The sequence below is a fragment of the Trichechus manatus genome, unplaced genomic scaffold, assembly GCF_000243295.1.
Source record: "Trichechus manatus latirostris isolate Lorelei unplaced genomic scaffold, TriManLat1.0 scaffold00203, whole genome shotgun sequence".
Classification (NCBI taxonomy): Eukaryota; Metazoa; Chordata; class Mammalia; order Sirenia; family Trichechidae; genus Trichechus; species Trichechus manatus.
Window position 1 is genome coordinate 164812 of NW_004444139.1, and position 6613 is coordinate 171424.

Consider the following 6613-nt stretch of genomic DNA (forward strand, 5'->3'; position numbering starts at 1 on the left):
CAGGACTGAGCTGAGACTGGGTGACAAGAAGGAGCCAGCTGTATGAAGAGCAGGAGTGAGTTGAGACTGGGTGACAAGAAGGATTCAGCTGTGTGAAGAGCAGGACTGAGTTGAGACTAGATGACAAGGAGCCAGCCGTGTGAAGAGCAAGACTGAGCTGAGACTGGATGGCAGGAAGGAGCCAGCTGTGTGACGAGCAGGATTGGGGGTGTGGGGTAGGGACTTTCCAGGGAGCAGCTAGGCCAAAGACCCCGAGGTGTTCAGGAAAAAACTAACATTTGTATCTTATTATAAATAAATACCTACCTCATATGTGGCTGATGAGGGAGGGACAGAATATTAAAAAAAGATGTAACATTCTATGTTTTGATAAAGTAACATAAGGGAAAATTACCTAGACATATAATTCCCTACAAGTATCGGATTTCACCAAATTTAAGATAGCATTGATTGTGAGATGTCGCCATAATTTATGTACCACTAAAAAAAAATCTTGCAGGTTAAATGAATCAATCCTGATTTCAATGACATTGAAAAAAAAAAGGAGAAACGTATGTTTTAGAATAGGTGAATTATGCTATATGAATTTAGCATTATACGACAGTAACTGAAATATAAAATTCATCTCTATTGGTCTAGAAGCTACGTTATAGTAAAACACCATAGAAGCTTAACCATGGATAAGTATTAACAGTGAAGACCAGTATGTACAATTAATGTTACAGTAGTAAACTTGGTTTTGATATTTTATTTAAAAAAATATTTTTATTGTAAAAATATACTTGACACATTTGCCAGTTCAACATTTTTTACATGTACAATTCAGTGACACCAATTACAATAATTATGTTGTGCAACCATCACCAGTGTTCATTGCCAAATTTTCCATCACTATAAACCATAGTCAGTGCTTCCTAAATAATGACTCCCTCTTCCATCCTCCCTGTGAGTTATTTTTAAACTTCATTAAGATTATTTAATCAAAATTATAACTGCACTGTTCAGAATTCCAGTTGTCTAGAAGTGCGTATAATGGAAGCTCTTTAGTTTTGCCCTTCCCCACCCTATTCCTGTTTCCCCAAAGTCACATTTACCCATTTCTAAGATCATTTGTTAGGAATTCTGTATCTCTATATTCTTACACCATTATCTCTTGAGTTTTCAACCTTAGACATCACTAGTGACGAATTTGCTGCAACGGATGAAGATTTATCTCATTTTGTACCACTTACCCCCACCACCATTTTTGATAGTGATATCACTGTTTTAATTCCTTTTTTGATGACTATTGTAACTTCTAAAAACTATAAACTTCTGTTTATTATTCTATCCACTCTTGACAGTATCTCTTGATTCCTCACGTTGAAGTTGAGGATATTTACATTCCTGTCTTTCCATTCGTCTCTGTATCCCGTCCTACCTTCCAGCCTGTGTCTGCTTTTCTTCTTTGTTATATCTTTACTTTACATTTTCAAGATGGATGACATATATATCCCATTCTGTAACCATAATTAAGACTTTTGTACATTATCTATCGATTGATTCTGAAAGTTGAAAACCAGTCAACAATAATTTGATTATTATGATTTATGTAAATATGCCACCATCTGTCTGTCAGTTTGTCGTACTGTGGTGGCTTGCGTGTTGCTGTGATACTGGAAGCTTTGCCACTGGTATTTCGGATACCAACAGGGTCACCCTTGGTGGACAGGTTTCAGTGGAGCTTCCAGACTAAGATAGACTAGGAAAAAGGAACTGGCAGTCTATTTCTGAAAAAACGGGCCAGTGAAAACCTTATGAATAGCAGCGGAACACTGTCTGATACAGTGCTGAAGATGAACCCCTCAGTTTGGAAGGCATTCAAAACACCACTGGGAAAGAGCTGCCTTCTCAAAGTAGAGTCGACCTTGATGTGGATGGAGTCAAGCTTTCAGGACTTTCATTTGCTGATGTGGTACAACTCAAAATGAGAAGGAACAGCTGCAAACATCCATTAATAATTGGAATATGGAATGTACGAAGTATGAATCTAGGAGAATTGGAAGTCATCAAAAATGAAATGGAATGCATAAAGATTGATATCCTAGGCATTAGTGAGCTGAAATGAACTGGTTTTGGCCAGTTTGAATCAGACAGTCATATGGTCTACTATGCCAGAATGACAAATTGACGAGGAGTGGCGTTGCATTCCTCCTCCAAAAGAACATTTCAGGATCTATCCTGAAGTACAATGCTGTTAGTGATAGGGTAATATCCATATGCCTACAAGGAAGACTAGTTAATACGACTATTGTTCAAATTTACATATCAACCATTAATGCCAAAGGTGAGGAAATTGACTTCTGCAGTCTGAAGTTGATCAAATATGCAGTCAAGATGCATTGATAATTACTAGTGATTGGAATGTGAAAGTTGGAAACGAAAAAGGATTCATAGTTGAAAAATATGGCCTTGGTGATAGAAACAATGCTGGAGATCACATGATAGAATTTTGCAAGACCAATGACTTTTTCATTGCAAATACTTTTTCAACAACATAAACAGCAACTATACATATGGACCTCACCAGACGGAAAACACAGGAATCAAATTGACTACATCTGTGGAAAGAGATGGTGGAAAAGCTCAATATCATCACTCAGAACATGGCCAGGGGCCCACTGTGGAACAGACCATCAATTGCTCATACGCAAGTTCAAGTTGAAGGTGAAGAAAATTAAGTCCACGAAAGCCAAAGTATGATCTTGAGTATATCCCACCTGAATTTGAGACTATCTCAAGAATAGATTTGACACATTGAACACTAATGACCAAAGACTAGACGAGTTATGGGAAGACATCAAGGACATCATACATGAAGAAAGTGAAAGGTCATTGAAAAGACAGGGAAGAATGAAAAACCAAAATGGATGTCAGGAGAGACTCTGAAACTTGCTCTTGAATGTCAAGTAGCTAAGGTGAATGGAAGAAATGATGAAATAAAAGAGCTGAACAGAAGATTTCAAAGGGCAGCTGGAGAAGACAAAGTAAAATATTATGAAATGTGCAAAGACCTGGATTTAGAAAACCAAAAGGTAAGAACATGCTTGGCATTTCTCAGACTGAAAGAACTGAAGAAAAAATTCAAGCCTCGAGTTGCAATTTTGATGGATTCTATGGGCAAAATATTGAATGACACAGGAATTATCAAAAGCAAATGGAAGGAATACACAGAGTCACTGTACCAAAAAGAATTGCTTGACATTCACCCATTTCAGGAGGTAGCATATGACGAAGAACCGATGGTATTTAAGGAAGAAGTCCAAGCTGGACTGAAGGCACTGGCGAAAAACAAGGCTCCAGGAATTGGTGGAATACCAGTTGAGATGTTTCAACAAACAGATGCAGCGCTGAAGGCACTCACTTGTCTATGCCGAGAAATTTGGAAGACAGCTACCTGGCCAACCGACTGGAAAAGATCCATGTTTGTGACCATTCCAAAGAAAAGTGATCCAATATAATGCAGAAATTATCGAACAGTATCATTAATATCACACGCAAGTAAAATTTTGCTAAAGATATTTCAAAAATGGTTGCAGCAGTACATGGACAGGGAACTGCCAGAAATTCAAGCCGGATTCAGCAGAGGACGTGGAACCAGGGATATCATTGCTGATGTCAGACGGATAAAGCAGACAATACCAGAAAGATGTTCACCTGTGTTTTATTGACTATGCAATGGCATTTGACTGTGTGGAGCATAACAAATTATAGATAATATTGGGAATAATGGGAATTCCAGAACACTTAGTTGTGCTCATAAGGAACCTGTACATAGATCAAGAGGCAGTTGTTCAAACAGAGCAAGGGATAGTGCATAGTTTACAGTCAAGAAAGGTGTGTGTCAGGGTTGCATCCTTTCTCCATACTTATTCAGTATGTATGCTGAGGAAATAATCCGAGAAGCTGGACCATATGAAGAATGTGACATCAGGATTGGTGGAAGACTCATTAACAACCTGGGATATGCAGATGACACAACCTTGCTTGCTGCAAGTGAAGAAGACTTGAAACACTTACTGATGAAGATCAAAGATTACAGACTTCAGTATGGATTACTCCTCAGCATAAAGAAAACAAAAATCCTTGCAACTGGGCTGATAAGCAACATCATGATAAACAGAGAAAAGATTGATGTTGTCAAGGATTTGATTTTATTTGGATCCACAATCAGTGCCCATGGAAGCAGCAGTCAAGAAGTCAAATGATGCATTGCATTGGGCAAATCTGCTGCAAAAGACCTCTTTTAAGTGTTGAAAAGCAAAGATGTCACTTTCAGGACTAAAGTGCGCCTGACCCAAGCCATGGTGTTTTCAATCACCTCATATGCATGAGAAAGCTGGACAACGAATAAGGAAGACCGAAGAAGAGTTGATGCCTTTGAATTATGGTGTTGGCGAAGAATATGGAATACATCATGAACTGCTGGAAGAACAAACAAGTCTGTCTTGGAAGAAGTACAGCCAGAGTGCTCCTTAGAAGTGAAGATGGCGGACTTCCTCTCATGTGCTTTGGACATGTTATCAAGAGGGATCAGTCCCTAGAGAAGGACATCACGCTTGGTAAAGTAGAGGGTCAGTGCAAAAGAGGAAGACCCTTGACGAGATGAATTGACCCAGTGGCTGCAAAAAGGTGTTCATATATAGCAAGGATTGTAAGGATGGCACAGGACTTGGCAGCGTTTCGTTCTGTTGTACACAGGGTTGCTATGAGTTGAAACCGACTTGATGGCACCTAACAATCCCAGCAACAACATGTAAATATGATTCACTGCTGAACCAAGTATACTGAACATTCTTTTACCATCCAGTCTTGGTGTAACCACACAAAGGCAGCTGGCTTGGGAGTTGGCCCCCAGAGTACACCTTCCCTCCGTCAGACATCTCCAGCACTATGACTGACCCATTCCCCCTAAAGTGGATTCTTCCATCACTTGCCCAAATCGCGCTGCATTTTCGTTTGCATCATCTTTGGACTGTGACTTTCCTATGCACTTCACTTCCTCACTCTCTCCCTCATTTTTTCCTGAAGTTTGATTACTTTTTGTTGTTGAAAGATCAATTACGTGCTCTCTTCTCTCTGGCTCCAGTTTCTTTTTCTTCTATTGCCTGGAGTGTGATTCCATTCCTTTTCTGAAGACATTCTGCTCGGAGCTCATTGATTGCCTGAACTGGTTTGTGCTTATTATTCTCCCAGGTCTTCTACACAACTGCTGTAATGAGATTTTTTTTTTTTTAATTGGATACTTGAGTCAGTTCCACAGTTTCCTGAGTCTTACCTCTTCTCTTGGTTTTTACCTTAAGGTCTGGTGGCACAGTGGTTAAGAGCTTGGCTGCTAACCAAAAGGTTGGCAGTTCAAATCCACCAGCCACTCCTTGGAAACCCTATGGGGCAGCTCTACTCTGTCCTATAGGGTCACTATGAGTCAGAATCAACTTGACGGCAACAGTTTTTTTGGTTTATACTTTCAGGAAGGGTGTGATGGAGGTAAACTTTCAGAACCTCTTAACATGCATGAAAGTGTTGTTACTTTTGCCTTTTATTTAATTGCTAATTAGACTTGGAATAGAATTTGGGGTTCAAATTCATTTTCCCTCAGAACTGGGAAGGCTTTGCTCCACTATCTTCAAGCATCCACCATTGTAAATAAAACTGGTGCTATTCTGATTCTCATTCCTTCGAGCAGGCGATCTGCTCCCTTCCCCTCCCCGGAAGCATCGAGGATCTTCTCTATGTGTTGTCGTGGACTGAAGTGTGTCCCTCCAAGATATCTGTCAGCTTGGCTGGGTCATGATTCCCAGTAGTGTATGATTGTGTACCATTTTGTAATCTGATATGATTTCCTTCTGTGTTGTGGACTTTATCACTATGATGTAATGGGATGGAATAGCAGCAGTTATACTGATGAGGTCTACAGGATTAGATAGTGTCTTAAGCCAATTTCTTTTGGGATGTAGAAGAGAGAAGTGAGCAGAGACACATGGAACCTCCTACCACCGAGAAAGCAGTGCCGGGAGCAGAGCGCATCCTTTGGACCTGAGGTTCCTGCGCAGAGAAGCTCCCAGACCAAGGGAAGATTGATGACACAGACTTCCTCCAGAGCCAACAGAGAAAGCCTTCCCCTGGAGTTGACGCCCTAAATTTGGACTTCTAGCCTCCCAGACTGCGAGAGAATAAATTTCTCTTTGTTAAAGTCATCCACTGTGGTATTTTCTGCTATAGCAGCACTAGATAACTAAGACACCTATAGTGTCCTGGAATGACAGAAGAATGGATCTTAATGTGGGTCTTTTATGATTCATCCTGCTTGGCACTCGGGACTTTTCAATGAAGACTTGTATCTCTTCAGCTCTAGAAAACCTATCTCTGAAATTTCTTTGATTAGTTCTTCTCTTCTGTTTTCTGTTCTTTCTTTTTTCCATAGAAAATTTTATGTATACATTGTTATGTGACTGTAATTGCTCTCCCCATACTGTGACAGCACACTCCTCCTTTCCACCCCTGATTCCCCATGTCCATTCAACCAGCGCCTAACCCTCTCTGCCTTCCCATCTCACCTCCGGACAGAAGCTGC